Source organism: Diuraphis noxia, unplaced genomic scaffold, assembly GCF_037042655.1.
Source record: "Diuraphis noxia isolate RWA-SAM2 unplaced genomic scaffold, SU_Dnox_SAM2 contig0004, whole genome shotgun sequence".
Taxonomy (NCBI): domain Eukaryota; kingdom Metazoa; phylum Arthropoda; class Insecta; order Hemiptera; family Aphididae; genus Diuraphis; species Diuraphis noxia.
Window position 1 is genome coordinate 6,901,999 of NW_028301714.1, and position 26,832 is coordinate 6,928,830.

General features: G+C 28.1%; 1 protein-coding gene across 3 annotated transcripts in view; it reads left to right on the forward strand.

Annotated features, from left to right (window-relative positions):
* Nucleotides 1-26,832, forward strand: part of Fas2 (neural cell adhesion molecule fasciclin 2) — a 192,583-nt gene that overhangs the window by 30,884 nt on the left and 134,867 nt on the right. The gene's annotated exons all lie outside the window — the stretch shown is intronic.

Here is a 26,832-nt window from a genome sequence, read left to right on the forward strand (position 1 = left end):
ACGAAATATATATTTGCTTGCAATAGTATCAACAAATACCTATGAGATATAGGTATTATAGTATAGTAACATTATATGTATTTGTACGAATATAATATATACGATGAGCACCTCACCTACGACATCGCCGCGCCGCAGCCGGCTCGTAATGATTTAATAATGATTTCAAGTATAATCGTTATTTATTATTTTACGAGCTAGTACCGGCATCGCAAAACGCTCCCCTCTCCCTGTGGTATTACATTTTTTTCCAAATCTGAATTATTTATAAAGAATATATATAAAACAAATATTTGAGAGTAGACGTAGACTTTGGGATTATCTTTATATTTTATTTTCTTATGAAACGTCTTCGGATTAATTAGTATATATAATTGCACGTAAAAACAATATTTGAATGAACTCTGTATTTTTTTTATTCATCAGATACCTTACAACCTAATCATATTATTTACAATATTACAAAAATTATGATTTTTTTATTAATTCTGTACGATATAATTTAAGATGAAAACCTCTAAACTTACACAATAAGTCACTATTGTTATTTATTTGCTAATTAATTTAGTTTTTAACAAAGTATCCAAGTCATAAATTAAATAAATTTAAATGAGAAATAAACATGGGATAGAAGAGGGGTAAAAGTATTTTACAAATCTGTAGTTTAAGACCTAATAATAGCTCTTCTTTTTATCCCTTGCCCCAAATTTATTAACTAAATCCAATCGTCTGGAATTTATCGCATTTAGAAATGCTCATTAAAATTAATCAAGAATCTAAGTTCCTATAACTAACCAAAACTTTTTACTGTAAGTTTGATATACGATTTAAAAGTTTTTAAACATCATTATTTTTATTTTTATATATTTTTATAGTTATTGCATAATTTTGAGAAAATCGTAAATTCACCTTATACTGTTAAATATGTATAAATGTAAGTCTTAATTTCTTCAACAAATAAGAGTATAAAGATAAAGCAATTCATTCCTTATATATAAAACGTTTCAATATATATATATATTTTTTATTTTGCATTGGTTGTTATTGTATATTAAACATATAAGCAATTATATATGTATTGTTTGTATGAAAAATAATTGAATAATTCATTACCGTTGTATGTTATCAATAAACGCGCGTCGTTTTCTACATTGAATTGTTCTGCATTTTTTTTAATTTTTAAAGATATTCAATTTTTTACAATTAAGGTTTTCATTGAAAATTTACATAAAATATTAATGAAATTATTGTAATAGTCTTTTGCACTGTGAATTTCTGTAAACACTCATTATTATAATATACTTATTAGGTTATAACTAATTGTATTATAGTGCCTAGAAACTATTGTACGCATCGTAATAACATTCATATTTATCGAAACAATTTGTCATCTGTATTTGTTTTAGTATGGGTACCTATTGGAAATATGCAAAATAAACGGTTCAGAAAAAAAATTATTAGGTTCATCCAACCGTTAAAGTATATATTATATTATTTATCATCGTTAAATAAGCATATTATTTATAAAAAGAATCCAAAATATCATTTTTTTTTTTTTTTTTTTTTTTTGTAGTAACTATTAGCCCTTTATTTATGTGTTCTGAGAACATTGTGTGCGATTTTTGAAAAATTAAGGTAACTGTTGTGTTTTCTGTTGGCGCGTTACGCTCAGTGAGTATGTTTAAAACCGTTTCTAATAATGTATTATACTCTTGTACCTATACAATTTTTTACATGTAGGTAATATGTAAAGTATATTTAAATTATTTTAAATGATCATATTATACTTGAAATAATTTGAAAATATCGATAAATGGAAAATTGTTTTGTCTTCTAAATTAAAATAATCCGCGTTACTGAATAATATATAAAAAAAAATAATATCGTTACCATAAAAATGTAGGTAGTAAGCCAAATCATCATCAACATCAAAAAAAGCGGGTAAGTCGTGTATGTCGCTCTGCTGTACAGTAGGTTACAAGTGGGTTACTGTAATGGATGGAATTAAATTTGAATCCAATGATATTATATCATTGTATACGAAAAACGATTCTGAGCGAAGACGATTTATCTGTCTAGGATATATTATAGATTATTAAAAATTTTCAAATCTTAGATTTAAAAAGAAAATTTTTTATGAATTTCTAGTTTGAAATGATTTGTGAATTTTCGTGATTTTTACGTATTTTGTCAAAATTCAAACTTTGAATGATTATAAAAAAAAATTGTGACTATGAATTTCTTTTATTTTTCAACTGCTATTGTAACAATATGTTAAGAGCCTTGTATTAAATTTTCAAGCTTTTTTGCCTAACCTAACCTAACAAATAAATTTTTATCGATATTAATTAAAAAAAACTAATAATGATCGAAAATTTCAAATGCCTATGAATAGTTCAACTTAAGTCGAAATTTTTTGAAAATTGCACGGTGTAGGTATAGAATATACTTATATAAACATTCGGTGAAAATTTAATGTATCTATGGTCATTTTTTTTAAAGTTACATCAAAAACCAAAATCGATTTTTTCGAAAAATGAGTGTGCGTAAAATTTCCCGTTTTTCTCTTAATTTTTAGTTTGTTTTTCTCGATTATTTAGAAAAGTATTAAGAATTTTTTACTTTTGACCCCCCAAAGTACCAACTAGATTCACTTTCTGATCGAACGAGGTACTGAAGTCAAAAATCGAAGCATTTTTACTGCCCCAAAACGTGATGACAGACACACAAAAAAAAAAAAAACACATCGTGGTAAAATCAATACATTAATCGCTCCGCTCAGAATCTAAAATACTAAATATTGATAAAATATACATATATACTTATTTATTTTTATATTTAAATTTAAACATTGGTTAATACTTTAATATCACAGTGCTATGAGGTACTACGTTTAAAACAAAAGATAATAATGAAGACCATGATTTTTTGTTAATATATCTTCCTACCATTTTTTTTATGTTTTGCAAAAACTTATTCAAGATAAATGATGTATTTGTATTATGCATGGATTTGGAATTTTAATTGAGTTTAATACTTTTAAAAGTATGAAAAATGCAACAATCTGATTTGTTTAGGAAAAAACTTAAAAATTCTTTAAATTTTATTGTTTCATAATAATTTGATCTGAAAGTTTTATATGTATTTTTTATTTGAAGCGTGCGAAAACTTAACTAGTTTTGTAACCCTACACTTAAAAATATTCATTGAGTGTAGTTGTGGTTGGTTTTAAGGCTGTAACGGTGTAAACTTTTTGTGGTTGTAATGTCGTAATGAAGGAAGTGGCTGTGAAGTTTTTTTTTAAATATACAACTTTCAAATAATTAACATTGCATCCCTAGTGGTATTTCATGCATATTTCGACAAGTTAAGATAGAAATAAAAATATTCATATGAAGTTATGTTACTTACAATATCTCACGAGAGAAGGTTAGGTTTATTTTTTGTTGTAATCGTCCAGCTGTAATACTCAAAATTCAAAAGTAATATTATACTCCTAAAAAAACCTATCACTCTAAAAAAAAATTTGCCTCTTTTCGTGACTCGCAATATAGTAAGAATAATAAACCTTCATATTAATTACTATTATTTAATTTATTTTATTACGTTCCTTTATATAAATCATTTATTTAATTAAAAGCATTCGATACCAACAGTTTTTTTTTAAGAAAACATTATCTGTTGTTCAATAAGAAATATTAAAAGATAGGATATTTAACTCATTATAACATTTGAATTTTATTAGGTATCATCCGTTTAAAATTGATTTTAAATATAAAAATTTAAAAATTTTTGATTCAATTAGAGATATGAAAAAAATCTAAAAAATAGGATGCTTAAACGTGACATTCGCACGATCAAACTTTATTACGAACTTAAATATGTTTTTAGATATTTTATCACATTAATTGTTTTGTTGGTACGAGGGACAAAAAAAAAAATATTTTCTTTGACCACAGATCCTAAACTAACGTAGCTACTTAGAAAATTGACTACCTTTATCAAGTTACTTGAAGATTTAAACTAGTACCCTTAAAAATAATAAACGTATCCTTGTCAAATAATTAAAATATCGAATTTGTATGGTAATGCAAAGATATGTTTTTATTTGAGAATAAGGGTTCATTTTATTTTTATTTAAAAAAAGCATTTTTTGTATTTAAACGTTTTATTCTTCGTACCTATCCCCGTTAAATATATTGTGTAATGACCATACAAGTCAACAAACGTATTATGCATATTATATATTTATTATTCACAACTAGTTTCTTTCGTATTTAAGTTTTTCGTTTTACAACTTAACAAGTAAATACGATTATTGTAAAATCTTGAAATTTGTTTTTATTTAATTCGAGATAATAAACATGTTAAACAATTTTTAAGTTTTTATTTGTTACTATATGTGTGGGAAGTTCTATACGCTTTTGTATGCGATTTATTCGATGGGTTTAAGATGGATAATAACTATTGTAACGAAATATTTATGTAGTATCGTATGCATCGTATGTTTATAAAATCTATATTGTATGTTAATTACAATTAAAAATTAAATGAAACAGTATGTATCTTATAAAGAATCTTGATTGAAAATAAAATATTCATTTTCGTATTTTTTCTAACGCTTAGAGTGTTATAACTCATTGAATAATTCATATTAGGTATTATTAATCTTAATTTTGTATACACTAATGTGTGGTTTTACTTCATGTTTCAGGGAGTGTAAATACTATATATATATATATATATATATATATATATATAACCATATTTTATCGATTTAGTGGGTAATATTATAAGTACGATGATGATGTCATGATAGTTTATTAAACATAATCGTTATCTATACTCAACGTTTTTGTTCACGCTATATAATATACGGTAGTTTAACATCATATTACTTACTGCATCACTCAACTCTGTTATTATTATTATGCACTTCATTTTCACTCTCTCTCATTCCTTCTCTTCGTTTTTCGTCGCATGAGTCATGTTTCATTGTGTTGCTTAATGAGTCTATTGTCTAAAACGTTTTTATTCCGGTCGTGATGGTAGGTAACACCCGTTAAAGAAGAATGAAAAAAAAGACATACGTTCCTGATTGGTATTTGCTAATCACTTGTGTTTGAAAAACGAAAAACATTTGTAATCCAGGTCAAATGAAAATCCGTGCCGAACTTATCGTGCGTGCTCTAGCCTATAATTAAAGGGGCGTAAAAGACGTCGTAATTTTACAATACACATCGCGTGAATTGTATTAAAGGTTTGCAAATAGTCTTTGTATTATTGTATAGAGTTATAATAATATTCTTGTTTCCCTTAATCATTTTACCCAATGAACATCTGATGATTATATGCGTACATAAATATATATATATTTATTAAAATGTAGCATATTATTTTACAGTTGTATGAATATAGTGTATAGTGTATACCCATATTATACATGTATATTGCATATTATATAAACCATCATACAATGCGTAAAATGCCGGGCTGAACATTTTCCCCTTTAATATAATTATATTAATGTAATATATTATAAGATATTATATAGTTATAACATTAAAATTTGACTGTTTTCAACTTTAGAAATATTTGATTCTATGATATTCTTATATTTTTAAACCATATGCTCGACATAAGCAGGATACTGTAAGATTTTATAAATAGAAATTCCTTTGTAAACACAATATGTTGTCTGGGGATTTTATTTAGATACACTAATCTAATTAAACGATATACTAGATTTATTTAATGTTATAAAATGCGATTGTTCAATTATTCCAAAAGATTAAACATTTGAAATTCTTTATTTTTGAATTTACATCTATGATAATAATATGAAAAAGGTAATTTATAATTTCATATTTTTATGTAGTTGTTTGATTTTTACTTTTTTTTTAGTATCGTTAAACTTGTAAAACTGTAATTCAAACCGGCTTTTGGATTTTTTATTTCACTTTTAATGATATAGTATAATTATTTCCAAGGCTGGGTAATATTTTTGGTCTTAGTATTGTATGTTGTGTTTGATGAGTTATTATATTTTGTACAATTGTTTATGACTTATTGTTTAGATTTACTTTTGTAATTATTACTTATTTGAAATATAATTTATGTTAACTATTAAATATATACTTATAAATATCTTAGTAATCATTTAAAAATAAGTAATCGATAATCATAATTCAAAAAATAATTACCTGCGTAAATAAAAATAAGTTTAGTACCTACTACTTAGGGAATCAACTAACACATGATTAGACCTGTAAAACATATATTTTTATATAAAAGACCTGCTTAGTAATACTGCAGAAGAAAATCATATCTCATTGAATTTAATAAATTGTTCGAGTCATATCTTAAAGCTCCTTAAACCGTTATTATAATTTAGTTTTGATTAGGAATAATAATCTTCGGGTCTCCTTGTCAGTTTTATTAATAATTTCGGGGAACGAATAACCACTCGTTAATATTTTTTGAAGGGTATAAATTTCTTCATCCGTTAATTCAGAATACTACAATTAACCATAATTAATTGGAATTAAACGTCGATGAGGATCATATCCTGTAGGACACACGCATTCCCCCTATCGCTTTTTCCCCGGAGCATTGTGTAACCCTCAGAGTTCCGGTGGCTGGCCGCGATATAAGGGATGTGAGATCGGCCATCCGAGATTCGGTGCATTAGGTTTTCACTGATCGACATGGGTATAGATCGAGCGCGCGTGGGAGGTGTGTATATTGTAGAAGGGGTGAATGTTCCGGTCTATTTTGTATCATCCGACTACATAATGGGATTCTAATGAACGCGACAGTATTGCTCGTTTGCCCGGAAATGTTTTACGGGGCCGAAAATTATAATATCGGATTAAACTACCACCGATGGGGATGAGGATTAACCCTTTTCAAAAATCGGCTTAGGAGCTGGACAGGTCTCCGTAAAATCATATTGACAATAATATCAGTCAATCACGTCTGTTTTTCATAATAACGACATACCTACCCATAATTTGGGACAATACGCGATATTGCTAGCGATGGCCGGACATTATAATATATTAATATATTTAGAAAATTAAATAATTCAAAACGAGAACAGCGCGTACTGAACTATAGTGTATTAACCATAAACATCAAACATCAATTATATCCAATTTGTTTATATAATTTTAGGAAGTGTTGCCAAAAAAAAAAAATATAAGATTCACCGAAATGTATTTTTATAATAATTTATTTTACGCTTCATCTGCACAATATTACATCTGTACGAAGTATTATATAGCTATTATATTATTCGATTATTGTTTGTTCTTTATTCATATATATATATGATAGATTTGGTTTCATTAATAATGTTGTGTATATAATAGGTACTTATGGAAAAATATTAAAACACGTGGATGGTGATGTTGTTCTCGTGCATATTTCTCGAATGGCTTAAGTACCTATATTTGACTATAATATGGAAATCGAAATTATTAAATTATTTTATTTCTGGTTGGTTTATAATATTGCAGGGACTGTCAGAAATATTGTTGTAACAGACTCGTTTACGGTCTCACGATATTCAACTTCAGTCTACATGACGGAAATCTGATTTCCAAACTACGAGCGAACCGTAATTTAGGATAGTGAACATCATATTTTTTTTGACGGCGGGAAAATATATAATATTTTCTTCACAATAACAACACATGAACACCAAGTGTTTGTCATTTAATGAGTCCCCGATGACTTAAAATTATACGCGTTCTCCCACATATTGTGTTGGGTATTGTACGAGGTGTCCCTTTACTCCGTATACTGCAGCTGAATAGTGAGTGTCAATGTCAGTAGTTTAGTACCTAATGTCGCTCGGAGAAAAAATGAAGACAGGTGCACAATACAAGTCCATTACTTCCTTAATGACGCCTCATTTAATCTTTCTTGTATGTAATATCTCAAGAAGGCGTATTATTTAAACATTTGATTTTCTTCTTGAACGGCTGATTTGGTAAAAAAATATGAATGTTCACTCTTTCTCTCGGACATATAATATTATATCGCATTATGTCATATTAAAATGTCGTAATACATTTTCTTGTTCTCGTTTTAATGTTATTTAGAGGCATATTTCCAAAACATTTATTATAGTTGAAAATGTTAAAATTTGGTTAAACTTATTATTAAGTATTCGATTTTTGGTAGTGTATTGAACAAAGCGTTCCGCAGCCAAATTAAATTTGTTTTTTATTTTACTTTATCGAGAGAACCGCTGTGGTGTTTTGAAAAACTAAGCTGTAGTATTAGATATATAAGTTAAGTAGATAATTTGTGACACAGAGCATCGTAAATTTGTCCTTTCGTTTAAAACCGTAAAAACACTATGACAAGTTTTCGACCTCAAATAATAAAAATAAAATAGATTCCCTATGTTTTTCCCCATCACTGAAACCAAGTGAAACCCCATGAAAAAAAAAAAAATATTGGAACGCCACATATGGTATTTTATTGCCACAGATGTCATGGGTGGGTGTCCATCGAGGGTTCAATCGATTCTTATACTCACTACTATGGTTTTGTTTCGAAGGTTGAGGAATTTATAAGTACTATATCGATAATATTCGTTAAATGCAACGGTAAATTCAAAACACATTTTTCGACAAACTTCTCTACGACAAGGAAGTAGGAACACAATACTAACTTGTAAATTATGAAATCTAAAAAAAAAAAAACAATTTAATCGTATAATTTATAGCTATGTATACTATATTTTTTTGTTTGTTCACTGACCAAAATGGTAATAAATATTTGTATGGAGCCAAAAAGTCTGAACATATGTTGCTAGCGTGAGACATGCGAGAATTAATGTGTCTTGGACTAAATAAAGAATGTTATATGTGTCGTTCGATTTTGATGTGTTTATTTTCGAGACTTATCATTAGAGACAAAATAACAGAGCGAGTACATCACAATTGCGTTGTGATGCAATAAAAATAAACGAGGGACAAATAAGAATCTTCCTTCCCCACGGGGTGTGCAGATTTTTATCATTTTAGGGACACTGAGGCACGAGACTGAATTTATGGATGACAAGTCAATAATAATACATCCCTCGCATTTCCCGGGGAATAGAAATCGCTGAAACAATGACATATTACTCCCCCGAGGAGAGAACATTCCTTATTTCTCAACGGCCATACAGAAATATGACGAAACGATTGTCTAGTCCTATGATTTTATTATTTTTAGATGTCTCCTCGTTAAGGGTGCCTTCACGATTTGTCTTCATAGCATCTTCGCGCGAACAATACTTTAAATATATAAAGATCTTTTTTTAAATTTTGTAACCATAATAACAACGAATTGAAAAAGAAATCAAACTTAACGTAATTTCAATTTCTATGGGTGTGCTCTATATTTGTCTTAAATATAGTTCATAGTTAGGATAAAATACATTTTGTCGTTGTTTTATTGCAATAATTATTATTTAATTATATTAATCACAATTCACTAATTAATATATAGGTATTATCGTATTCTATAACGTTATTTTGTATCTTTATATTTCAATCAATACTATTTTATTATTATTTTTTCGTAAATAATATTAATCAAATTTTGCAAACTATAGTATAGTTGGGCGTTGAAGTTTTATTTCGTAGTTTGCTCTTGCACGCTAAAGTTTTTCCACATTTATTATTATCATCCTGTTTTAAAATTCTAGTCTCGGAGTTTGAAGTGTATATGGTCTATTTTATAAATTACGAACGGGTTAGTGCGACAAACATCCCCCTCTTTGGTGGAATGTTATTATCTTTAATAGAATTCTTCCGGATTTATAGGATAACATTATTTTTTGCCGATGTAATTGGAAATCAGTTCTCAATCATTTTTAGAAAACTATTGTATCTAAAATAGCTTAATATGTTTATTATAATTGGATTTAACAATCCGAAGTTTTATACGGAATTATAACTGATTTTTATTCAACAATATTAAATATTAAATTTTACCTCTTTGTAAAGTATTAACTTAATTTTAAATAATTTCACTAAATTTATACGATGATAAATAAACATTTAATGAATTATATAGTATTTGCATAATTAAAATGTAGTGCTAAATGAACAAATTTACAGGTAATTTACATTATATTCGAAAATATATATAGTCTCATATTGTTACACCAATGGATATTTTAAACTAATGAATGTTTGCATAGATTTTTATTATAAACGTAACTGTATGGCATTTTCGAGGTTTCATATAATTTACCTAATCGATTGTGGATAGGGAACTTTACAACTGCTTAAACGTATAAATGTGTTATATATGTATATGCATTTTCAAACACGAATGTTTTCTTCGTAAATTATGTTGAAATTATTTCTACACAGTAAAAAGTAATAATCATACTATGAATTAGTAGTAGGTTATTCGTTTTTTATTGTAATATTTGCAACTATAATGTACATATGTGTATATAAAATATGTTTTGTAGTTATTAGCAAGACACTTTAGTAATTTAAGATTTTTAAATATCGTGAGAAACTTTGAAGAAATGCCAAGTAATCAAATAATTAGGTATACATGTGCTTATATTAACACAGTGGCACAATATGGACAACGGATTTTAAGTTTAATATTATAATATATCATTATCTTCGTTATAATGTATATTATGTAAAAGCAATCCATCATGGTGTATTAGGAGTTACAACGTTTCGTAATGTATACGCGAAAGCAATTAAGCACCACAACAATGAGTGTAGGTATAGATATACATGGGCACGATATAGCTATAAGTATATTATATTATAAGTTTAAATTGTTCCATGTAGTTTATGATTAGTAGACTGTAATCGTTGTTGTTGGGTTATAGTTTGTGACCAGATGACTAATCAAGGTGTTGCGCACTGTTTACTAAAATCGCGTTTGAATTCGATTTTGATTTATTTAAGTTTAGTGTTTGGAATAACGGAGAGGGCAGCTTCTAATGTCACATTGCATTTTGATATCTATTACTGTACGTGGAGAAATCTATTGGCGTTTCCCGAAACATAACGTATTTTTGTGCTAAAGTCTTTCTTAGACTTGACGTATAGGGTTGATGTGGTGGTAGTGTAGGAGTAAAGCCTCTCCCCTCCCTCCAAAAAAAAATGTATAGATAAGGAAAAAAGGGAGAGAGATACAGTGAGACTTTTATACATTTTGAATCAGTGATTGATGCGGGAACGACGCGCGGTGAAGGTGATGGTTGCGCCAATATTCCGAGCACGTTGCGGCCACTCGATAATGTCGGGCCGCTTCCGGTTAGGACGCGGACCAGCAGAGACCTGCTAGAGCTGCGTTCTAATACATTAATCATGACCTGAGCTTGTTGACACGGACTTTGACGATGGCGGCGGCGGTGCCGGCTGAGGGACTGTTGGCCCGTGGGGGCTTTCTTTCGTATACGCTTCCGGTTTATTGATTCCGTCTCTATATACGCGAGTTCTCTGAATAGCATGTAGGTGTATAATATATATAAGTGTAGGGGTTGAGTAGTAGTAGTAAAGAAGGGGTGTGTATATACGACGTATACGGTGACGGCGTCGTTGACCGGCGGACGCGCAAATACCGCTTGGCATATTTTATTATTACGTGTACCAGACACGTTGGCTTTTTATCCATCCCGAAGTGAAAGTGGTCGAGCGGACCTTCCGTCATGACGTATATTTACGTCGGAAAAATAAATTCGTATTTTTTTGCCTGGGTGATATGCGTACCCACTACCTACATGGCAGTGCTCTCGTTCGATATATCACATGAAAGCGGATACATGAAGCCGTTCTGCAGCGTATGTACGCGGGGTCAGTCATCGATAATACTTATTTCCTCTTCGTTATTATTGATGTGTACTTTTCCCTTTGATGTAAACATTTTACACACGTTAATATTATATTATATCGTAGTTCCTTATGGTCCTAGCGATTCGTGTGTCATACACCATCCATTTCAGTAGAGACGTTGCAAGTTAACACTGTGTTGTACTAGTAGTATATCACAAACAAATATTATACTGTATGTATTTCGTCAAGAAAAAAAACAAAAACAAAAATCTTTAGTATCCACGCTTTTTGTACGCATATTGTGCCATGTTTATGATTTGTTGCCTAAAATAAACTTTACATTACTATATCACACAAGGCTTGAAACAATAAATCGGTCTCATAATATTTATTATTATCCATTTTTTTATTTTTGTTTGTATCGATGTGTTGAGTTCTATAGCTATTGTAGGACGTTGCCGTAAATATGTAATGTTTTGTAAATAGATTTTTTTTCTTAACGTTCTAATAATCGCATTACTCAAACATCGGAATGTAAAATGTTGTTACAAATACACATAAATATTTAAATAATATGATTATATACTCTGGATAAAACAGTTCTGGAAAAGCGAAAGCATTAGTTAAATAATATTATTTGTTTGTATCTTACAACTTATAAGTAGGTATGTGATATAATCCTATGTTCTATATTCAATCATTTTATATTAAAGACATATTTTTTAGATATATAAGTATCGCAAATTTACTGGAAATATTTATATTTTGTTTCTGTTAAAAAAAATACAAATTCTCACATTATTCATTAGGTAATGAGGAGATAAGTAATATTTCGATCGTGCTTGCAGGTTTGTTAAATCGTCTGCCGTACATAATAGTTGACAGCTTTAGGCGTTTGAAAAATTATCTAACGACTACGCGCGGTTGTGATTATTATTGCGATTTGTTATTAACTAGTGAATACGTCTGTTATTTAAGAATACTAAAATCAAATGACCCACCAAATACTGTTTTGAGGTCAAACGATTCTTTTTAATTTGCGTTTGTGATTTAACAAACAAGTCACTACAATAAATTATCATCATCATCATCGTTATTTATGAGTATATTGATATAACACGCAGTTAATATTTGTTTTGATCTAAATTATTATATGCGTTATCTTATTTTGTAATTATACGAATGTGCTACTTACTATAATACTTGCTTCGTTAAGACATGAGCTTGAAATATATTTTCCGTTGATATTTGATTAATAATACATTTTTGAAATTTCAGTTTGTGGCGTTCGGTTAACTCCTTGATTGTTAGCATTGAAAAATAGATGAAATGGGGTTCGTTAGGGTTTTAAATAACCCATGACGGAAGACCTCATACTGAGTTTTCTCCTCCGTGTTTTGTAAAGAGTACATCGTGGTATATTTTACATAATATACATTTTAATTTATAACTGTGACATTCTTATTCTTCACATTTAATTTATGGCAATTATATATAAAATATATAGTGCCTTTGTCGCCCTTGGGTTGTTTACATTTGTTATTTTGAATACATATACATACTATAATATTATATTATTACTATACAAATGCCCATAGTTTCTCAATAACACTTATTATATCATTACAGAAGATACCGAGAATTAGTGACTAGATTTTATGTTACAAAATATATAGTATTAGATAAAGGCATTTATAGCCGAGTTGCATTTCACATAAATAATAACTATTTTGTTGGTTTACTGTGTGACTAATGACAATTAATTGATGAAGAAAAATAATTATATAATATTTATTATTATGTTTATTAGTATTATAGTTTTGAAATTATACATTATTATCATTTATTATGATTATTATAAATCATACGAGACGCATTTAGACATTTGTGCCCCTGTGCATAAAGAAATTTGCATCCCCGTAAGCGGCCTACCCACGAGAAATATGAGGGAAAGTTTCTCACGAACACCTTTTATATTTTGAGCAAAGAAAAAAATATTTGTTTTACAGTTATTTGTCCTTTTCTTAAAAAATATTGTTTAATAATTTCACAAATCTCCTCCCTATTGCAAAGATACAATTGAGTGTACCCCACTTGAATCCTGCTTTTAATTCATTGCATAAGTTTTTTTTTTTACATATTTAACTACTTCATGTCTGCATTAATATTTTCATAGTAATATCAAAATAAAAATAAATTTTACAAAGCTATATTAACCATGCAAATTAATATTGTTATTTTTTTCAATATTGACATGTATATTTATAAAAAATATTTGTTGTCTGTTAACAAAGTTTATTTACGACTTTGATATTCACTTAACTTTTTATTGCCGGTAATAATAATTGAAATAATAACGAATGGATAATTAAAAGTTGCCAATAGTTGTGAAAGTGATAATAGGTACTATATTTATTTTATAATATCACTGTTATGATTCACAAATATTGTAATTTGAGTTTCTTAACTAGAATAATAATTATTGTACTTTAATAGCAGAAACGTCATAATACGCTGTATTATTATGAATAGCTTATGTATATTAAAAATCAACACATTTTTTAAAAAGATTATTTAGTTTCAATAACGTGCTGTTATACTTTTTATATTACAGTGAATATCCATTCATCATATTATCAAATTATTAAGCAAGAAAATTATTTTTGTTCTCTCTTTGGTTTTTTTACGATATTTTAATTTTAAGTTAGTTATATGAGTACTTATGTAAGATATTACTATTTGAAAATATTCATATTTACTTAAAAATTAAATATCGTAAAAAACCAACGAGAAAAGAGTTTTTACCTAAAAATTTGGTGGGTAAAGTTCACTCTAATACCAAAATTAACAACATACTGTTGAAACTGGTTAACGAACTATTTTGCATGTCATACGTATGGAAGATGTAGACAAAAAATGCGGACACAAACGCAAAGGAACTGTTTATTGATAATTCTCGATCACTGATAGCTTAACATTAAAAATATTATTATTTAATCGTTAAATTTGTTAAATTTTGAACAGCATAATACATTATATATCTTAATATTATACGTATTATATTTATATTATATAACACCTACTGTTATTTTTTTTTTTTTTTTTTTTTTATTTGAGTTAAACAATCTATACAAGTTATGTATAATAAGCTTAAGTGTTAACAAATTAAGATTACAGCCAGAAAAATATGAAGGAGAAGCCACCCACTGGTGACACTCCAGGTCAGAGTCGTAAGGTTAAATTATAAAAGTAGGTCCCGGCACCACTTTCTTTTCAATCTTTTGGGAGGGTTGCCAGGCATTGGATTGGTTAAATTTTTAGCTAGGATGTTAGGGTGGTCGAAGAGAGAGTTGTGGTAACGAGAGTAAGACTTGGTAGCGGTTTCTGACACTGTGTTCATTTTTAGGTCTGAGTGTAAAGTTTGATTGGATACATAGAAAGGAGCCTTTGTTATTAAACGAAATAATTTATTTTGGGTTATTTGAATTTTATTTATATGTGACTTTTTTGCAGAGCCCCATATTTGGATGCCATACATCCAAATGGGTTTAAGGAGGGTTTTATATAGGTTTAGTTTAGTGTGAAGTGTAAGTTTTGATTTCGCGTTAAAGAAGAATTTAAGGGAACGAAGACGAGAGTTTAGTTTAATTTTGATGTTATGAGTATAGTGGGCCCAGTTTAGTTTTTTGTCAAAATATATACCTAGGTATTTTGTGTTTGGTGAGGTTGGAATTGTGATGTTATTAAAAGAAATTTGAGGGCAAATTTGCTGTTTAAGGGTAAAAGTGATGTGGCAGGATTTGGTTTCGTTTATTTTGACTTTCCAATTTTGACACCAGGATTCCAAACGAGAGAGATGAGATTGAAGTTGAAAAGAGGCAATGATAGGGTTTTCATGGGTTGAAAGGATAGCTTTATCGTCAGCGTATTCAGCAACAAACGTGTAGGGAGAAGTGGGTTGATCAGCTATGAAGATGTTGAAAAGGACAGGTGCTGTAATTGCTCCTTGAGATCCTACTGTTATTAAAATAATTTCCAACCATAACATTTTGGAGCTTAGGACAGTTGTAGCCAGCCATTCCTCCTTTAAATTTTCCCTAACAAACTACAGTATTACTGTGTATTTAACAGAGCAGTTTGAACTAAGTTATATTGATTTATAAGATATAAAATCATCTTTCGGTCGTAGACATGAGAGTCATTACACTTACACAGTAAATTTCATTTGAAATAAAATTATACGTTTATTTAGCGTCAATGTATTATGTTAAACTGGGTTTAGAAATCTTAGAATTTCGGCTGACTTTGTAGAGACTGTATATTAATATAGTATAATACATACTATTATGTATTTTATAGGTGGTGTGAAACGTGAATGATTAATCGATAATTGAAACAAATAAGTCGGGGCGCGCACTTTAATTTGTCATCGGCTGTTTAGGTACCGCAGTGGAGTTATCCGGTAATATTGTGCATCCACATTTGTCGGACCGACAGGGTTCTGCTGTCCATCCCCTCCCCCTTCACGGTTAATTCGCTATTGACGAGTCCAAACGAATGGTGTGCAAGAGTAAGTCCGCGGACGGGGATAGACGGGCAGCTGACGCCGCCGCACATACATGACAAGTGTTCAGCGGCCACCTGTAAAATATTCCGTGCGGGGTGAGCAACGGACAGCAGTGGTGGTGATTAATTAACCGGACGTATATGTATTATATAGCTGTGACAACAGGCTGACGTTGTTGGGGTTTCGTATATTGTGTGTTGTTGTTGATATATAATATATATAAATGAGTACCTGTGAAGTGTGCGGTATATTATGCGTTTTCCCGGATAAGCCGATAAAAGATATATACTTTGTATAGAGTGTCGAGTGAGTCACCGCATCATGCTTACTCGTGGTAGCGTGCGCAACTATATACAGGGTGATTAAAAGATCAAACAACACTCATTATTTAAAAAAAGTATTGACGTTTTTAAATATATGTTTTTACATAGTTTCAAGTTGTTAAAAAACCAACGCTTTTATTAAAAAATTATATTTTTAAATATTTTTTATCCTTATCATTTTTTAAGTTTTTTACTTTTTGAATGGCAACATAGTTTTTTAATTTCATATTCCAAAGTAGAATATTTTTCTAAAAATGTTGATACATAAAAATCGAATTTGGGGCTATTAGTTTATGACGTTTATGAGTTATAAGTATTTAAAGTTTAGACAAGCGGAGTAATGGACAAACATTTTGCGGGGTAACCCCGTACTACTCCACTCTGCCAATCTAAACTTTAAATACCTATAACTCATAAACTACTAGCGCTAAATTCGAAATTTTAACGTAATAATTAATAAAAAAAATAGCTTTATTAATTTATTAAATTTTAAGTATAGGTTAGCATTTGAAAATCAAAATTTGATAGTGGTTTATCTAATAAATATAAGGGTAAAAAATATAAAAAAAATAAACAATTCAAGAAGAGTGTAAATTTACAATTTTGAAAAAAAAAAGTCAATACTTTTTTTAAATAATGAGTGTTGTTTGATAAAAGAATCACCCTGTATAATGTTATTATACAATATTATACAAACCTATTATTATTATTGTATTTGCCAAACGCATATACAATTTTACTAAAAATATTATATAGAAACCCCACCACAATAATTCCATTTGTTCAGTTTTTCATTTAGCTTTCATTTATAACTACCTACCTATTATGCTAAGCACTTGAAGTATGTCGAAACCATATAACTATAATAGGTGTCATATACATAATAATATATATAATATATATATGAAGTTTATGGAATATTTACTTAATATGGCTTACGTTTTTGGTTTTTATTTCTTCTTTTATAAGTGCAAACATTTTGGCAACTGAATTTATAATTTGAAAATACATAATATGTCGTGAATTTGTGCTTGTTTCGTTTATACTTTTATACTCGTTTTATAAAATAATGTAAAATTCTATTAAACTGATGACATATTATATTAAGCTCTGTTTCATTAGTTCGATTGCCGAATAATTAGGCATTGCGCTTACGAATTGTCGATCAAAATACTGTAGAATGAGCTATATACCTACCTACTAACTAAATAATATGTCGAGTAAATAAATCTTTAATTAAAATAGGACTTATGCGGCGAAGTTTGTGTGAAAATTACTTTTGATCGTATAATATATATGTTGCAATTATTCTACCTCAACGTAGTGGTAGAAAATAATTATGTTCTTCTAGCCTAGCACTGCACAACTCTATGTTTGCGTCTTGAAATACGCCCAAAGGGGCATGCATATACAGCAGAACATATATAGACAAAAACAATATAGGTATATACAATCGACAGTAATTACGACGTTTTGACATTGTTGTAATCTCTCATTTCTGGCGAATTTGGTAGTGAAACTGCGTTATTTACAAAAGGTTTCTGACGGATTAAGGGTGATCTCTATTGTGTTGACGCTCTGTCGATGATGTATGTACACCCCTCGCCACCACCCCCCTCCCCCTCCCAAGTACACACAACTCGCGTAGACACCACACGTCCTAACTGTTGTTCGTCACGGTTTATGGTACATAGTATAATAAAATATAATAATATATAATAAAAGCTCGCGGAGACGACGACGCTAGTACATGATGCTGTTATTATGCGCATATCTTGGCGGTATCTCCACCCCAAAAATTGTCCAATACCAACAATGCTACTATCCTTATGATGGATTGTCGGTGTCGAATTTAATTCACACGGAATGAATCGATCGGATTCAATTTCCATGGTGTGTCCTGGACCACGGGTGCAATAATAACCGTCGCGTTTTGTCGTATCCATCATGGAGCAGCGTGGTTGACAATAATAATAATAATGATAAACACTATAATAATATAGCAGCTTGCACACGCTGCAGTAAAGGACGGAGGCCCGGTGCTATCCTCGCAAAAGTGTCACTTGTGTATATTCGGGGCATGGGTTGATCGGCTTAAAATACAAGACGCTTGTAATTTCAACAGCTATTACATTTTTTACAAATATTTTTTTTAAATTTAAATTTACATTGTTAAAAATAGAATTTTTTTACTTTTTTAATAACAGCATGCATTTTTAATTCCATATCACAAAGCACAAAGTTTTTTGGAGTATTTCGATGCATAAAAAATCGAATTTTGTAGGATTATATAATATATAGTCCATGAGTTATACATAATATTTAAATTTCAGATAAGTGAAGTGAAGTGTTAGAAAGATACCTCGAAAATGTAAGTCCACTACTCTGCTCATATACATTTTAAATATTTATTACTAATAAACTACCTGTATGAAATTTAATTTTTAGATTGAAAAATCGAAATACTCGGAATAATATTGTGCTTAGGAGTAAATTATTAAAAACTTAATGTTGTAGTTTGAAAGAATGAAAAAACAACTGTAAAAATGTATTATTTTACTACTTAATAACTAGAAATTATATAAAAGAAATATTTTAAACAACGTGCCTAAGTGTTTTATAAAAAATTGATTGTCTTTCGTTAAATGGATAACTTTGCATACAGGGGCAAGGGTACCTTGTAAAAAAAAAAAGGCAATTGCTAGCGGATATCTCCGGGGAAATCGCAGTGATATTAACAGAGTGAGAGAAAAGGGAATTGATTTTAAATTGTAACAGTATGAACTATAATGGAAGTGCGATGGCGTTTATATACGACAGCGTGTGCATGTGTATATAATATGTCCTCGTATATAGTATCATGCCGTTGTAACCTGGGTGGTATAGTCGGGTAAGATTTCGGTTTTCCAAACCCTTTAAAATCATTGTTTCGCCACCATCGTTGTCTTTTTAGAAAGGAAATGCACAGTATGCATGAAATCTCATTGATTTCCGTCGGGATTTTGTGAAACCATTATGGATAGAATTACAATAAATATATCACAATTTAAAAGTAGATGCTGTAGTAGCTTTGCCTTTGTGATTTTGCCTACATATATTTATATTATATTTCTTTAGCATAATATTGGTCATTTTATAGGTACGAAGTTTGTTTGTTTGGACCAATCCTGTAAACAATTAATAAAGTGCAATAATGTTAAATAAACCTTTGCTTTATAAGAATTAGAATTATTGTCTAAAAAAACACAATATAATAAAACATACTACAATATTATAATACATACTATTTGTTTTTTTTATTAATTATCTCTATTCAGTGGAACTGAAAACATAAATATTTCTGTTAAATATAAAATATATATTTTATGTAAAATCATTAAAACAACATAATATATAAAAATAGATTTTAAAGTAATATTAGCATTTCATTAAATTCAGTTCAATTAAATTTATTGCTGTGACTTAAAGAACTTATTCTTAAAGAAATGCATGATATAGGTTTCATTGATTTTTATCAACAGTCGATGAATATTAATTAAGTTCCAATCATTAAAAAATATTTTAAAGTTCCTAATGAATAACTATTTATAAGTTTACTGAACAAAATTACTTTTATTTTACATTAGCTTTTTTATAATAATGATATTACTTTATTAACTATAAAAGAATCACTTATTTTACTGTTGTAAATCATGCTGGAACAACAAAATTCTATGTTTTTCCTAAAATTGTTGTCATAAAAAAAAAAAACTACATAATACATTATATTATTTTCATTATTATTTTAATCTTACATGTATATTAAATATAATTAACAAATGAATTATACTATATAATATTATGGTTAAATTTGTGTGTTACAATTAAACATTGCATTATTTCTGGTATTTTTTTAAGGGATTCTAATCGTTTAAATAATAAATATATATTTATTGTGTATAATAATGTCGCAAAAAAAGACGAAACTCGAATATTGTCCAACGGATCATAAATTTCGTTATTATTAAATTTACATGAAAACCCGATTGCTTTTAACTTGAAATTGCATGCAACGTGACGCTTTTCTAGTAAACTTTTTTATGTAAATTGTAGCAATATATTTTAAACTAATTACAAATTTAAAAAAAAAGTTTATTAATTTATGTTGTGTTATTGATAGTTGTAAACTATTTATTTTTTTAAATTACATTTAGCTATAAGTTATATGAATTTAAATGTTATTTAAATGTTTAAACGTTTATAATAATTAATTATATTTGTTTTGTTATGTTGCAGGTATGTAAAAATGAAATAACAAGTCTTTGTAAAAAAAAATCCTTTATTTGTAGTCGAAAAAGATTTTTTGGCTTGCGTATAATTCTACTAAAAAGGTACCTGCTAAACTTATAATATTTAGTTTTTACAAAATACATTAATATTTTAATGTATTTGGGTCAACTAAACGGTGAAATGAACTTTAATCCTATATCGTATCGTATCGATCTAATGTATAATAAATTAACGGTTTGTAATTTTTAAGCCATAAAATAATATTTTACCATCACACAAAACACAATTACTAAATAAAATTTTGTGGTAGCCCGTATAGGGAATATGTCTAGAAAAATGTATTTGATAATTTCGCTGCAAAACAAAAAGCTTAGATAGCTTAATATAATTTATTTTGTTTTAAAATTTTTGAAAAACGACCTTTTTATAGATATATATGATGATGTGAAACCTAATCTGGACCATCAATAGGTATCTATTTATTTAAATGTACCTATTTATGAAAAGCTGGCAAAGTACTTTGACGAAAAATGTTTCCTAAAAATTTTTTTATGATTTCTTTATAGGTATTTTCATTGTTTAACTCCACGATAGTTGAAACTTTTAATCTATACAGTGTTTTTTATGTTATATAATATTTGGAGCTAGGTACACAGCTTCCAATTTATATCTAAAGATTCTTATTTACTTCTGGTATTTTGTCGTGAAGTTCTTAGAAACATACACACACACACACACACACACACACACACACACACACACACACACACACACACACACACACACACACACACACACACACACACACACACACACACACACACACACACACACACACACACACACACACACACACACACACACACACACACACACACACACACACACACACACACACACACACACACACACACACACACACACACACACACACACACACACACACACACACACACACACACACACACACACACACACACACACACACACACACACACACGCACACATATTTATTTATGCAGGGTGATTATTACCAATCATGTGAGGTAACCTTCTTTTTATCCTTTATAATAACGATTTTATTAAAATTCAGATTTTCTTATTATTTTAGATACTTAAAACCCATATTTTATGAAGATTTTCAAACTATATTTTAAGGAGTTTCCTTTACAACCTTCTCTTTTTTCAATGGATAACCACACTTTTTATTTAAAATATTATGTACTAGATTTTATTTAAAAAAAAATTGATGGATCTCAATTATAATTCAAAATACTAATTTGGGTAGAGGCTAATTAATAATAATTAATGAATAATTAAACTAGAGATTAATAATCTTTAACAATGATTTTACATATAATATAAAATATGCATAGTATTAATTCTAGTATAACTTAATATGGACGCACAATCAAAATAAAATTACAAATCGCTTATATACATAGATATTAATTATTTGGTACTAAGCATAAAATTGGTATAATTTTAAAACTATCATAAGCCTACATTTTTTAACACGTTATAATCATTTAATTTTTTTTAGATGTCGTCCAGTTTATTAATTCAGAAACTATAATGGAGGGAATTTTTATTTGTATATACAAATACTAAAAAAGTCATTTAATGAACAATTTACTGCAAAAAAGTGAAAAAAAATTGTTTTTTATTGTGACAAGATAATCTCTTGAATGTCATACAATGTCATGAAAGTAGCATTTAATTATGGTCTGCAGTTAGTATACTTCAAAATTATAAACATTTTGACTTAAATAAACACATTATTAAAGGAAATAATCGGGTTGATCATCATGCCTGATGTATGACGCTGTATTTATTATTATAAATTATAATAATTATTATTGTTGGAAAAATGAAGTGGATTTTATATAACTAAATAATTTTAATTTTTTTAGTTAAATAAATATTTTATTGCAAAAAAAAACGTATTATTATATACCAACTAATTTAAATTTTTTTTCTCAATTAATGTGAGAAAAGGATCTCGTTTCAAACGAAAACTTAATTTATTATTTAATAAAAAAAATTGTTTAGAACAAACTCGTTGTATATCCTAAAAATAACGTTGGGTGTAAGGTTCTCAAGTTAACTACATAAAAAAAAATTATAGCTTTTTTATGTTATGGGTAAATTTCTCGGAATAAAATAAAATTTTAGACAGTTATGCGCGATGTGCTGACTGGTTTTCGACACCTGAAAGGTTTTTAGTTTTTGTATATTATTTTTATATTTGTATATTTTAAACTTATAAATAAAAATATGCCCGTATTCAATTTCTTCAATACATATATATATTACATGTAACAATCTAACTGTATTACATACCCATCTCTTACGCTTTTCACATTAAAAAAAAAACTAACCATTATATATAAACTGATGATTTTACTTAAATTTTGACGTCCTCTTCGCAACAAACTAATTACCTATATCATCTTATTAGGATTATTTTTGGTTAATATTAATCTTATTAGTGATTATGGAGTTGAAAAATACATAATATATTTTAAACATAAAAAAATGAAATTGGCGTTTTTTAGTTTTTTCCTTTTGAAATGGATATTTCATTAATGTATAATAATATTAGGTATATTAGATGAAATCTACAATGTTTGCATTCCCAAATAGAACAGTTGATTTTCTTCAAATATCTTGCTAAAATAATAGTAACGAAATAATTATTATTCGTCAAACATTTGACAATGTGATACTGTAATCAGATACTTTATTGATGTCAATGACATCAAGTTAATATAATAGGGGAAAAACGTCGCAAGCGTCCCAAAAGTCAACAAACCTTCAGATCTGCGTTGTTTTTCAATGATTAATGATAACAACGCTAAAATGAAAGATGCATTTTTCTTACCCGACCACATTGCACCGAAGTGGAATAAAGTTTGTTTACACTTTTAAATTACGCGTGGGCCCGATTTTGTATCTGTTTTTATATAATCTGTTGTATAAAGTGGTTTTGGGAGCATTTTAAATTTTTAATTAATTTTGGTAAATGTCTGTGGTGCTGTTAAAAAAAAACATCAACAAAATAATATTAAGATTAGGCAATCTAAGAGAAAAATACTTGATATTAAAAATAACTTTTAACTTGAAGTATTTGGCTCGAACTATAAACGATATATAATCTATATCTATATTAAATAATAATTTTTAATTGTGCTCTTTTTAAGACTACATTTCACGAATTTCTCTTGCTATATAGGTATATATTATATTATAGTTTTATACTATAATAATTATTGTCGATATACTCGTATTATATTAACATGACGTGCTTGTGGGTTTCATCTCGCAATACGGGGTTTTGGAGCTTTATGTCGTGTTTCGTTATATTGTGACCTTCGTACACAATAGCTAGCGTGGTGTCTACTATTTTTTTCGCATAATTTCACTCTGTGCGTATTTAAATTTTATATTTTATTCGCTTAAATAGTTTTTAAACGTTTTTATAGGATTTAAGTAGCTGATTTATATGCGTTTTTCGAATATATATATATAGGACTTTCCCCTACAGCCGAATCGGAATTCTATTCGTGATTGTATCGATATAAACGTCAAGGATTCTTGAAATAATAGTAGACTCTGCAAGTATAAACTTAAGGTAGTACCATTTCCTCTGTCATAATCTTTCCATTCTTCCAAGCGTCTCGGATGTCCGAAATAGATACGGAAAACGGATTCGGCGAAGCTTTTGAACGGTATACATTGTGATGAAAGATTGAGTCTACCTTATATTTGTATCAGAAAACATTATAATTTATAATAAAGTCAATATTCACAACTGTCGAGTCTTATATAGCTCTATACTAACTCATGCAATAATTTTGATTAAGGTACGACGGAATGAATGCTAGGTAATTTGTATGTAGGTACTTATATAAGACGTATATACTGTTGAAGATAAGTAAATAACATTTAGAATAATATTGATAACATGTTATATATTTAATGGCGCAGCAGAATTTTTTCCCCTCCAAAATGATAATCGTGACTGCAGCAATGTTCAGTAAAATTTAAATATGAATAATGTATATTATTATTGTCTGTATGAGTGCCATTCTTATTGTATATAGGTTATCTTTGAGTTATGTCTTGTAAGAAACACAACTTTTTCAATATAAAACATTATGGTGATACGACATAAAAAAAATATTTTATTAGATTTTAGTAAAGTTGAGTGTATGTATAATATTTACTAACTCGTCGTTCAAAGATGTATAAACGCGTTCACGTAACTATACTATATAAAAGCTACATATTTTTTATATTTGTCAGTATATTAATTGTATTATGTATTAGGTATAAATTATTATGATACACATTAATACTTAAGTAATAATATTTTAATAAAATAATATTATCTAGGTATGTTATATTAATTTTAGGAAATAAGCTTGCAGTTTTTCTTTAAATAATTTGCTATTTTGTAATACATTTTTCCGTGAATACAATTCTTTAACTATATTAATCTTTAATTATATATAATATATTATAAACTTTTCCGAGCAGTTTTTTTTTCCATTTGTATATTTAAAAAGTTTGCATTTTTAAGCAACTAAACATAATTTTAGAAATCAATTTCTGAATCTAAAATAAATAGATACCTATAAGGGGTATAACTTAAATTTATTTCAAGTTATACAATTATTGTAGTTTTTATAATATTTGAATAAATACAGGTTTCGATAATGGTAATATTTTTATTTAAGCTATATATATATAAATATGTTTATAGGTGCTCTGAAATACTTAAATATTATTAAATATTTGACTCTTAGTTTTTATTGTTTATGATTTGTTTGTGGTTTGATGGTTATTATTGTCAAGTGTTTGAAACTGCATGACACGATTTTTTTTAGCTTTAAGCAATACACGGAAATAATATTTTTGATGTAAAACCATAGTTTTCTTCTTTTTTTTTTTAGTAATAATATTTATTTGAGAAGACTTCTATGTGTGTTTTTCCAATCATTTTAGTTATAATTTAGTATAACGCATCAGTTTAGCGTGTAATGTACCATCATTGATTTCGTGCATATATACAATATTGACTGATATAATATAATACTACTGTAGATTTATGCAGTTATTATTATTGTCAATTGGGCATACAACGGAAAAAAAATGTAAACCATTACATTTAATCAAGTTTCTATTTTATGCAAACATTATTTGTAGGTATGTGACATTTAGATATTATTATATTGTTTGAAAAATAACTAATTTTGTTTGCAGTTTAAAATATGCAAATACAATTATGTATAGAATTTTTATATATATTACAACGATCGGAGTTGCTTAAAGTAATTTTAAATAAATTGTTTTGTCTTTTGACTTGCTTATATTTTTTTCTTCAAGATAAGATTAACTATAGCAATTTGTATAAAAGTAAAGTAAGGTGTAAAAAGAAAATGATTTTCTTTTTAATTGTACAGATTTACTTTACGATTATGAGAAATAGTGGCTGTCAAAAGTATAAACATAACGAATTATGTGATTAAACTATATTAATGTGATTTGTAAAAACTTATTAAGTAAACGATACAATAATGTTGTTTTCTTTTTAACGTAATTTCATAGAACGTAGAAATGTCGAAAAGAAAATGCTTCTATGTCTCACTTATATTAATAAGATTCCGTAGAACTTTTTCTGATTTAAGAAATTATATCAACCATCAAGTCCTTTTTTTCTATGGATTTATACCAATGAATTATTGAATTTAATCTTAACTTTTTTACTACGAAAATAGATGTATGTTTATAAGTAAATAATAAATGTTAATGTTAATTATTTGAAATGCTCACACTTTTTTGATCAGTACTA